Here is a 12,541-nt window from a genome sequence, read left to right as displayed (position 1 = left end):
TGAGTTTGGAGAAATAGCTTGGAACTCGCTAGATATTAGCTCAAAAGAAGAGTGATGCTGTCCGACAGCGTAAGGCTTGAAGGGAAATAACTGCCAGTGGTTAGAGGGCAGTACAGTCCAACAGCATAAGGCTTGAAGGGTTTAACGGAAACAAAAAGGTGACAATGCTGCCACCGAGTGGCAGTGGTCGGAAAAGCCTCTACCTGAGGATTCTTTTAAGATTAAATAGCTTCTGTGTGGCATACAATGTGGTCTATGACTGTCCTCTCTTTTCTTTCTTTCCTTTCTAAAGATTTGTTTGTTTGTTTGTTGTATGTGAATACACTGTCGCTGTCTTTAGACAAACCAGGAGAGGAAGGGCATCGGATCCACCATGTGGGTGCTGGGAATTGAACTCAGGACCTCTGGAAGAGCAGCCAGTGCTCTTAAGCGCTGGGCCATCTCTCCACACACGTCCTGCTTTTTTATCCCAGAAATAACCTTGGGAGGATTTGAGTCTTAAGACCTCTTTATATTGGCTGTCTCTTGAATAAACACTCTTGCAGAAGCCTTGGGTGGCAGACTTAAATACAACAGGCAATTCCACTTGTTCTGGCTCCCTCTCTCCATGCTGAGTGTGCAGGTGTCTTACCCCTAAACCTCGGCCTGAGTGCTGGGATTAAAGATGTGGCTTTTTATGTTTCTTTGTAAATAACTTTAATTTTAAAATCTCAAGGAACACTGAAGCCCAGGCCTACAATCTTAGCACACAGGCAGCTGATACAGGAAGACTGGCCACACAGCCCAGGCAAGGAGTGAGCCCAAAAAGACCACCAGTCCAGAGCTTTAAAGGCACTAGCGGGCAGACCACATCCAGGATGACCCTCACCATGTTTCAGGCTTCTAGGGCAGGGAGCACCCTGAGACAAGACTACCTCAGCCTGGGGCTGTGAGGCCAGGGTGAGGAGCAAGCCTGAGATGACTAACAGTCTGTCCCAGTGAGGAGCCAGTAGTAATAGAGTAGCAGAAGCCGAAGGCCTTGAACCAGACCTGTAACGATCGCCGATCTCGCCAGCAAGAAAGATGCGCCACAACAGGATCCTTCTACAGGCGTTTATTGCGGGTTTGATTGCAGTGGCGAAAGACCCCGAGCCCAGAAACCAGCCCTCCTTATATATGCTTAGGAGAACTGTGTCACCGCCTGATTGGTGCACTCTGTGCGCCCTAATTCGCATACTCGGAGTCACCATGATTCAGCAAAAACAGGCAGGCGTGCATGCGCACTTAGGTTGTTTATCTCAAAACTGGCCTTCCTCCCTACGGGCTGAGCGCCATCTTGTAATGGCGAATGCAGTGGCTTCCTACATCTCCTTTTTTCTTTTTTATGAGGCCTAACTGGGCAGAGGAACACTTGACCGGCCTGTTATTTAGGATGTAACCATCTCTGTCTTAGGATCGACCTCTCAAACCCAAGCCTTACCCGTCGCAGGATTACCTTGTTGTCCTCAAGGCTCCGTGTCTTAGGTTGGTCAGGGGCTAGAGGAAGTTGCCCGTCATTAAGAATGGCTACTTTGGGTCATTTTTTCATTCCTCCCAAGATCCCAGGGATGAAGAGTAGAGCCTTCTTTACTTTAGGAGATTGTGGAAGCTGACCATTTTGAGAATTAAGATTCCCTAAGTAGGGATAGCCAAATATCTTGAGAAGCACCACCTTCAATGGCCATAAGAGCCTGAGTAATGATGACCTTATCTCGTCTTTGTTGGGCTCTAAGTCTGCACAACAACCATAGAAGCAACACACCTCCACAGCATATTAGTGCACCAAAAATAACAACTCCCACCCACTCTTTAAAGTAAAAAAATGCAGAAGAAAGCCAAGAAGTAAAATCTCCAAGGGTAGTTGGTTCCACTCGAGTGCCATTTAAGGTCAGGATCTGTATTTGAAGTCTTTGTTGTAGATCTTCCAATTCTGCAGACCATTCTCCTTTCAAATAATCTGAAATATTTTCATTAGAAAATCGAGAGTCATTAATATACTTTATAGGGGTTATACATAAGTTTGGTTGGTGGGAAACACAACTTAATTGAACCATATCAGTTAAAGCATCTATCTGATGTTGTAATAGGTCCACTCTTTGATTAACAAAGAGGAGACCAGATGCCAATTGCGCATCGGTCCTTTGTAGGGTTACCAATGCTTCTGAAGTCTGTTCTGATATTTCATTTATAGTTGTAGCAGTATTAACTTGATTGGCCATGGCAATCCCAGCAGTAACCGCTGCACCAGCAGATATCACTACAGCAGTTATAATAGCAGCTGTAATTCCAAAATCTCTTTTATATCTGAAAAGCTGGGCAATGGGAAATTCTTCAGGATTAGCTTCTACTGGAATAGGTACCAAAGTGGGAATCTTAACAACCACAGCGTACTTATAGGTTTTATTCCAGCATTCAGCAAGTAGACAAGAAACTTGTGTATTATTGCATAGGATCATACTATTAGTTACCTTATTGGTCAACAAAAAGAAAAATGGGGGTTTTAAACACACAGGTGAGGCAGAAATATTTACCTCATTAGTTTTTTGATTAAATGACATCACTGTGACATGTCCATCCGAAAAATTATAATATCCCGATATATTATACAATTTATAAGTCGCTCCAAGAAATCTGTCAAAAGGAGTCAAAACTGTAGCAGCTCCTTTCTTATTAGACAGAATCCACTGGAACCAAGGCCAAGTATTATCTATGCCAGTTTGATTATTCTTTTTATCCCAATTGACATTACCAAGAGGTGGTGAAAATTCAAATCCTGGAATAATATCTTGGGGGCGACTTTTAGGAGATTGGCAGGGGGTATATACCGGTGGAAAGCTCTCATAGGGATAACAAAAGGGTAAAATCTTCCGATTAGTTGAAGATTTGTTAGCAACAATAGTAGGATCTTTTGGCTTAAATGGTCTTGTACCTTCATGAATCATAAGAAGTGTGGTTAAATTATATGTTTCAACATGACTATCACTGCTTCTCGACCCTGTTTGGGATCCCTTAGCAACCTCTTGAAGGGCGCTTAGAGCAGATTGTATGGTATTAGCTGATGCACCCTCAAGAGGATTTTTCCAATGTGCAATAACACCTTTACGGATCCAAATGCAAGGGTTCGAGTCAGAAGAAAGAGCAAAACATAAGGTACCAGATATGGTAAAATTGGTAGCATTATAAGGCTGAGGGTTTTCCCCAAGAGGTGTTATACATGGAACATCTTGTTCACAGTTTGTTGAGAAAAACACTGGCAACACCGTGGAATTGGCATGCACAGGTATAGGGACAGGCCAGGTTCTAACGATGGCCCATAATGGGATACTTTCAGTCTGTACAAACCACATTCCCATCAGTATTCCCAGAATCCATGGATGGATCCTTTTCTGGGGTTGTCACTCGTCCTTCATCCTGGTCTTTGATGATCCTCACCAATCTCGTTGGCACCCAAATGGGATTTTCTTCATCCTGTGGGAAAACACAAACAGCTCCCCTGGATCTGATTAACACGGGATCCGGGCCTTGCCATCTATTAGTCAATACATTTTTCCATCATGCCTTATCAATGGGTGGTTTAGGCCATTGACCATTTCTTTCTGCCGCTGATTAGCCATTATCATCCAAATTTTAAAAATTAAGTGTAAATAGAGCAAGGGATAACCGTCTTAGGGGTAGATGCAACTCCTTCTATTCCCCCTTTTTGTTTTAGTAAATATTGTTTAAGGGTGCAATGCGCCCGTTCAACTATGCCTTGTCCTTGAGGATTATAGGGTAATCCCGTAAGATGTTTAACTTGCATATGTAGACAAAATTGTTGAAATTTGCTTGAGGTATAAGCAGGACCATTATCTGTTTTTAGCAACAGTGGTTTTCCCCACGTGCTCCAGGCCTCCAAACAATGTTGAATGACATGGGAAGCCTTTTCACCCTAAAGGGGTGTAGCATGCATGACACCAGAACTGGTATCTGCAGACACATGGACATATTGTTGTTTTCCAAAAGATTGGATATGAGTCACATCCATTTGCCATATGTCTAAAGGTCTTATACTGCGAGGGTTGACCCCACATTAGGTTTAGAAATAAAGTCTGCACATTTACTGCATCTTAGGACTATATCTCGTGCTTCTGCACAAGAGATAGAAAATTTAAGCCTCAGTGTAGTGGCAGGTACATGATAGAGAGCATGGAAGTCTGCAGCGGCTTCTAAAGGTGATTTAGTTAAGATGGGGAACATTTTTGTGGCGTAATCAGCCAATGCATTTCCTTGTACTATAGGACCTGGTAACAGACTATGAGCTCGAATGTGTCGAATAAAAAATGGGTGTGATCAGGAAAGGATACAATTTTTTATATTACCAAATATATCAGTCACTTTGCTAGATTGTTTAATCATTCCCGCAGTTTCTAGCTGAGAAACCGCATTTACCACATAATGAGAATCCGAAATTATGTTAATTGACTGTAGGGGGAAATGCTGGAAAACTCTCAATACCACCATACACTCAACCAATTGAGGTGCATCAGGTGAAAATTGAAAGGAATGCACCTGATCTTTCACAACATAGCATCCTCTTCCTATAGATCAGTATAAATATCTAATGCATTAACAAGGGGTTTTGAGGAGGTTAATTTTGGAAATATAATAGGATACCTAATGGCAAACTGTAACAAAGGATGTTTTGGTTAATGGTTGTCAAATTTACCGGGAAAAGTGCAAAGCAATATAGCCCACTCATTGAGGGTGGCACTCAATACCTGAATTTGGTCTGTTGTATATAGGATAATAATTTTTTCAGGTAACATACCAAAATGTGTTAAAGCTTGTTTAAGTCCTGCTTGAGCTAACTCAGCAATCATTGTAGGATAATGTTCTATTGTCTTGGAACCAGATGAGTGTGAATGGACCCATAAAAGTGGTCCATCTTGCCACAGAACAGCTGTTGGGATTAGGGCAGTTTGCAATAGACATAAGGAGAATGGTTTTTTAGGATCTATCCTGCTCAATTGAGTTTTAGTGATGGCAGTCTCTACTTGTTGAAGAGCCTTCAAGGCACTAGGGGTTAAGCGACGTGGAGAAGAAATATGAGTTTCTCCTTCAAGGATGGCAAATAATGGTTTTAAATCAGATGTAGAAATCTTTAAAAAAGGTCTGAGCCAATTTATATCACCTAATAATTTTTTAAAGTCATTTAGAGTTTTTAAATGATCTCTTTGAATTTGTAACTTTTGAGGTCTAATGCTTGAAGGCTTAATGATAGCTCCCAAAAAGTGTCCCATGGTCAAATATTGTACTTTATCTGATGCAATATGTAAGTCATGCTCTTCTAAGGTACTAACAATTTTTGTATAAGCATTAATAACATGTTTTTCTTGGGAACCAGCCAAAAGAATATCGTCCATATAATGAAGTATTTTTATATCAGGACATTCTTTTCTTATTGGACTTATGGTGTGACCCACATAAACTTGACACATAGTGGGACTATTGGCCATACCTTGGGGAAGAACTTTCCACTGATATCTCATATCCGGTTGCTCATGATTAATAGATGGTAGGGTAAAAGCAAACCTGCACCTATCTTTTTCATTTAAAGGAATTGAGAAAAAGCAGTCTTTAATATCTATAATAATAACCGACCAATTCTTTGGTAATGCGGAAAGCAAAGGGAGACCTCTTTGTACAGGTCCCATAATATTCATCTGTGCATTGAGAGCCCTAAGATCATGTAACAGTCTCCATTTTCCAGATTTTTTCTTAATAACAAAAATAGGGGTATTCCAGGGCGATTGGGATGGTTCTAAATGACCTAATGTTAGTTGTTCTGTAACCAAAAGCTGTGCCACTTTCTTTGGGTAGTGGCCACTGAGGTACCCAGACGGACTTGTCCGTATGCCATGGAATGGGTAGCGGCTCCTCAGTGGCCCCTATGAAAAACCCAGTCCTGCACGATCTGTTTTTCCCATGGCTGGGATAGGGTCCAACCTTCCTTGCAATGTCTTTCCTAAACCCTTCCCAGGTATATAACCCATATTTCTCAGAAGTTGTTGGCTATTTTTTGAATAGTCATTGGTCAAAATAAATTCTAGGGCCATTAGTACATCTCTGCCCCAGAGATTAACTGGAAGAGGGAGAACATATGGTTGGAATTGACCAGTCCTTCCTTCTGCATCTTTCCAGGTCAAAGTCTTAGCACTAATCAAGGGGGTGGACTCATAACCTAATCCTTGCAATGAATGAGCTGATTGATTTACAGGCCAACAGGTAGGCCACCACTTACTTGCAAGTATACTCTTGTCTGCTCCAGTGTCTAATATACCTGAAAATTGTTTGCCTTCAATTTGTAATGTGAGTGTAGGGCGTTGATCTAATTGTAATGATATGAAAGCTCCATCTGTACCTGAGGAACCGAAGCCATGATTTTCTCTAATTTTATCGGAGCTAGGATACATTCTATGACAACTTGGCAACACTAATAACTGAGCTATTCGATCTCCTGGTGAAATGGCAAAAATTCATCATGGGGAGGAACACATAGCTTTTATCTGTCCAGTAAAATCTTGATCAATAACTCCAGAACGCACGACTAAACCTTTTAAGGTAGAAGATGATCTCCCTAGTAATAGCCCTACAGTATCTTTTGGTAAGGGTCCTTTAAAATCTACAGCGACAGGTTGGCATCCCATCTGGGGTGTTAATACTGTTCTGGTGGTGGCACGGAGGTCCAATCCTGCCGAACCCGTAGTGGCTCTGCGCGGGGATTCGGAGGATGGAGAGATACAGGAGACTGAACTGCCCCATACATTTGCGGGCCCTGGGGACATGGGCCCCTCTGTCCATTTTTTGACTCTCGATAAGTTTGGGTAAGCAGTCGTCCTTGCATATCTCTTAAAGATCTGCATTCATTAGCCCAATGTCTTCCCTTTCTGCACTTTGGACACCTCCCTGGAGTCTTTTCCTGTCTGAGCTGAGTTATTTCCTGTCTACATTGTTTTTGTACATGTCCCCGTTTACCACATTTGTAACAGGTGATCTCTTTCTTCTTATGGGCAGCCAAAACAGCTGCTGCCAGACCTGCACTGGAGAGCGGCCCACCTATCTCTCTGCATGCCTTCATCCAGGCCTATCATCCTTTAGCCTTCCATGGGGTTATGGCGTTTCTACATTCTCTAGTACATTGCTCATATATCAGCTGTTCTATAAGAGGCATGGCAGTTTCATGATCCCCAAATATTCTATCTGCTGCTTCCATCATGCGGGAGACAAAGTCTGGAAAAGGTTCAGTAGCTCCTTGTATTATTTTTGTAAGATTTCCTCTGACCTCCCCTCTATTTGGCAGATTTTTCCATGCTTTTACTGCTGTCATATTAATCTTCTCATATACTGGCAAAGGAAAAACTAGTTGATTGTTGGACCACTGACCCCTGCCCTGTTAACATGTCAAAGGTCCAAGCAGCTTGTCCTGCTGCCTCGTTAACTCGAGCTTGGGTTAGACAATAGTCAAGACAAATAGATTTCCACTCTAAGTACTGACCCATTGATAAACAGGCCTTTGTCACTTGCATCCAATCAGCAGGAGTCATCGCCGTACTTGCTAACCTCTCAATTTGAGACTGTGTATAATTAGCATTAACGCCATACGTTCTCACAGATTCTGCTAATTCTTTCACTTGCTTAAGTTCTAAAGGTTGGTGAAATCTGACCTGGTTTGCATCCTCAAACACTGGAAACATTTGTTGTAAGTGTCTTGTTTGAGCAGAAGGAGAACTTACACTCACTTCCGCCTTTATTATGATAAGGTGGCGGTGGCGGCGGGCTAGGCGCCATCTTAACAAGGCTTTCTGGACTAGAGCGCTCTGCTTCATATTCAGCGGCAGCTTTTTCTGAATCCTCTTTTTCACTGTCAGAAAGCCCAGACTCCTCAGAACTCGTCAGCTTGAGGAGCTCTAACTCTGCCAGAGGGTAAAGCAACTTTGCTCCGCGCTTTTCTTCCCCTGGTCTCTTTTGTTCTGTGTACACTTTTCTTTTCTCTTTTCCCCTTAATGGGTTTTTCTCGTGAGCTCCCAATTTCTTTTCTCACTCTGTTTCTGACATGCTCTCCTGGTAATCCGCTAATACCTTTTGTCCCTGTCTAACTTGTACCTCACAGTTTTTGTCTTGTATGCAAGCTTCTACTAACTTTCATATTGGCCTTATCCCCGAGGCTAACGTCCCTTCTTCTGCAGCCCTATCTATATCACGCCCCAACTTAGACCAACTTGGTAAATTGAGAGAACCTGTGGTAACAAACCAAGGCGCCATCTTATCTACTTCTTTTATAAAACGTCCCAAGTTTGGTTCCAAAATCTTCAATCCCCTTTCTTTTAGTAAGGCTGCGAGAGCAGATATCATAGCTCTAGATGGTGAATTTCCCATGTCGCTTGTTTAGCTACACAAGAACTTACACACGGGGCTAGCAAGTCTAACTATGCTCGTGTTACCAACTGTTCTATTCCCAACAAATACACTCTTTTCCAGGGCGATGACAATTGAGACAATAGCAGATAAGCAGCACAATTACGACCAAGACAGGGAAAGCTAACCCAACCCACAGCGGATCTACACCAAATGGAGGCATACCTCTCAGAGCAATCCGGTACACCCTCGGTGATACTTACCCGACTATACCCACGCCACGTAGCTCTGAATCCTCCAGCGTAGTACTGGGGTCTTCGCTTGTGCCTCAGATGTTTCATTCCTGGGTTTCGGCACCAAATGTAACGATCGCCGATCTTGCCAGCAAGAAAGACGTGCCACAAGATCCTTCTACAGGCGTTTATTGTGGGTTTGATTGCAGTGGCGAAAGACCCCGAGCCCAGAAACCAGCCCTCCTTATATATGCTTAGGAGGACTGTGTCGCCGCCTGATGGGTGCATTCTGTGCACCCTAATTAGCATACTCGGAGTCACCATGATTCAGCAAAAACAGGCAGGCGTGCATGCGCACTTAGGTTGTTTATCTCAAAACTGGCCTTCCTCCCTACAGGCTGGGCGCCATCTTGTAATGGCGAATGCAGTGGCTTCCTACACAGACCAATGACTCATTGCAATGAACATTTGCAAGTGAAGATGTGTGGACAAAGAGGTGTACTGTGGGACACACTGGGACTTACTACAGCTCCCACAGCCCGGTGTTTTTTCTCCTTTAGTGGGAGGTTGCCAGGGTGGAGGGCAAGTACAAGGGGCAGGGAGATGAGTGGGATTAGGGTGCATAATGTGAAATTTACAAAGAACCAATAAAAACGTTTTAAAAAGACAGACTAATATATTTCCAAAAATTCAAAACAAAATAACATACTATCCAAAATAAGTGTTCAAAATTTAAACTTTGGGCTGGAAAGATGGCTCAGTGGTTAAGAGCACTGGCTGCTCTTCCAGAGGACCTGAGTTCAATTCCCAGCAACCACATGGTAGCTCACAACCATCTGTAATGGGATCTGATGCCCTCTTCTGGTGTGTCTGAAGACAGCTACTCTGTACTTATATGAAATAAATCTTTTAAAAATTAAACTCTTAAAAACAATAAAAATAATCTGCAAACAAATTTTAATTTAAAATTAATTAATTAATTAATTGGATTTTCAAATATGGTTTTCAAGTGACACCGTACTGATGAGATCATCAGACTGGCGGCCATCGTTCATAGCGGCAAGAAGATGCGTCATAGCACAGAAAGACTGGCTGGGATATTAGCACATCGGCAGAAAACGAGCTGTCTGCATACTTTTAAAAGCTCTCTATGATTCTTCTAATTCATGTTTTAGTATTTCTGGGAGCTCTATTTAAAAGACCGACTCTTCAGTGTGTGGCCGGAGAGTATAAAAATGGCAGGATGGACTTGAGAACCCAGAAATTAATCTATATGTCTATAGTCAACTGCTTTTTGTAAAACGTGTCAAGAACATACATTGGAGAAAAGACAGGTTTCTCTCTGTCTGTCTGTCTGAAAGTAAATGGTACTGGTAAAATTAGATATGCATATGGATATATGCAAAAAGAAATGAGAAACCAAATACCAAAAAACAACTTAAAATGGATCAAAGATAGCTGGGTAAGGTGGAATCTGAAGGAAGCTCACCCGTAATCCTGCTCTGTGGAGGCAGAAGTAGGAGAATTGTTGCAAATTAAAGGCCAAGTGTCTGCAAACTTTCTAGAAAGGAAAGAAGAAAAGAAGGAAGGAAGGGAGGGAGGGAAGGAGGGAGGGAGGAAGGAAGAAGGAAGGAAGGAATGAAGAAAGGAAGGAAGGAAGGGGAAAGAGAAAGAGGAAATGAGATGTGATGGCTCAGGAAGCAGAGGCAGGCATATCTGTGAGTTCAAGGCCAGCTTGACCTACAGAGAAAGTTTCAGAAAAGACAGGGCTACACAGAGAAACCATGTGGGGAGGGGAGAAAGAGGAGGAAGAGGAGGAGAAAAAAAAAGGAAGAAGGGAGGGAGAGTGAGACAGAAAGAAATAAGAGAGAGAGAGAGACAGAGAGAGAGAGAGAGAGAGAGAGAGAGAGAGAGAGAGAGAGGAGAGAAAGAAAGGCTAGAGAGGTATTCAGCCATAAAGCCATTAAGAGCACTTGCTGTATTTGCAGAGAACTCAGGTTCAGTTCCCAGAATCACATCTGTAATAGTAATTCCTAGGGATTCAACACCCCCTCCAGGCCTCTGAGAGCCCAAGCACACTTGTGATTCACAGACATACTTGCAAACAAAACACCCATATACATAAAGATAAATAAATACAATGTAAATACATTTAAGTAGTAAGTTCTGGTGTTCTATAGGGCCAAACTGTTACACAGCATCAAAACTTAGTTTGGTGTGTAAAGGCAATTGACACATAAACCCAGCATTCTGCCTTCCATCCCTAAAAACTACACAGAGGCAGAAAGAGAAAGCCAACTCCACAAAACTGTCACCTAGCATCCACACACTTACGTGCCTGAGCACACACAGAATGACTTTTTAAATCTCATTGAAGGACTGGAACGGAAATGTATCACGAAATGTATCACACTAAATAAGGCAACCCAGGCTCAGAAAGACAAATGCCACATAGTGTCTCTCATACAAGATGCTGGCTTTGATTTTTAGATTTGTGTGTTTTACTTGGGATGTCCAGAAGACAGGATTCATGGAAGGTGGGTATTAAGAGGTGAGAGGGATTAAAGGTTTAAATGAGGTAAGGGCAGGGTAAAACGGAAGAGGAGCAGGTGAGGGCTGAATGAAGTTCCCTTATGGAAACCAACTACTTTGTAAGCTAATTTTAATATATATATTTTCTGTTTTTAAGAGTGTGAACATGGGTACCTTTGCACGGACAATACTTACTTCCCCAATAAGACAGGAGTAATTAAAGGAAAGTTCCAGATGGTAAGATCTTCCTGCTGATGAGATGACATGTTTGGCTGCAGGAGACCTGCATATGAAACAACCAATAACACGATCCGTTAGTATTGTAACAGACATGAAACAACCAATAACACAATCCGTTAGTATTGTAACAGACATGAAACAACCAATAACACGATCCGTTAGTATTGTAACAGACAGCACTAATTAGACCCAGTGGGCCACAGTAAGCAACACAAAGGAAAACATGAAGAGGAAGTACCTGGGGGTACCTGGGAAAAATGGGAGAGAAGAGTCGGGGTGGTTATATTCAAGACATACGGTTTAGAGGCTGGAGAGGTGGCTCAGTTCTCAAGAGCACTGACTGCTCTTCCAGAGGACCCTGGTTCAATCCCCAACAGCCACAGAATGACTACACTATTTTAACTCCAACTCCAGGAGATCTGATGCCCTCTTCTGGTCTCCTTTGGTACCAGGCCTGTAACATAAAGACACACATGCAGGCAAAACATAGAAGTAAATTGTTTTTAGACGATTCATTGTTTGCATGTATGCAATTGAAAAAATAAACAATTTTTTTCTAATAAAAAAATAAAATTGAGGTTGGAGAAATAGCTCAGCAGAAATAGCTCACTGGCTACTATTCCGAGACCAGATTCTATTCCCAGCAGCCACATAGTGGCACTCACAGCGGTCTGTAACTCCTGTTCTAGGGGGTCTGATGTCATCTTCTGTGGGCACTGCATGTGCGTGAAGCACAGACACACATGCAGGAAAACACCCATACCCACAGAATAAAATAAATGAATCCTAAAAAGAAATTTTAAAACACACTATAGCCCAAAAATATATATAATGTTGAATGTTGTTTAAAAGTAAAAATACTAACCAGCCTGGTGGCATACACTAATGGTCTCAGCACTTGAAACACGGAAGGAGACTCTCCAATCCAAGGCCAACCTGGGCAAGAAAGCAAAACTCTGCCTTCTAAAAGTACATGTTTAAAAGCGTAAAACACAAAAATGTCTATGCAAAATTAAACAGACAAAAGAACTCTGACCTATGCTTGCAACGATTGTTCAGAAAATTAAGTTACTTTATTTTTGTTTTGTTTCTTGAGACAGGGTCTCAGAACTCACTCTGTAGAC

Source organism: Micromys minutus (assembly GCF_963924665.1).
Source record: "Micromys minutus genome assembly, chromosome: 22".
Lineage (NCBI taxonomy): Eukaryota > Metazoa > Chordata > Mammalia > Rodentia > Muridae > Micromys > Micromys minutus.
Note: the sequence above shows the minus strand (reverse complement) of the source record.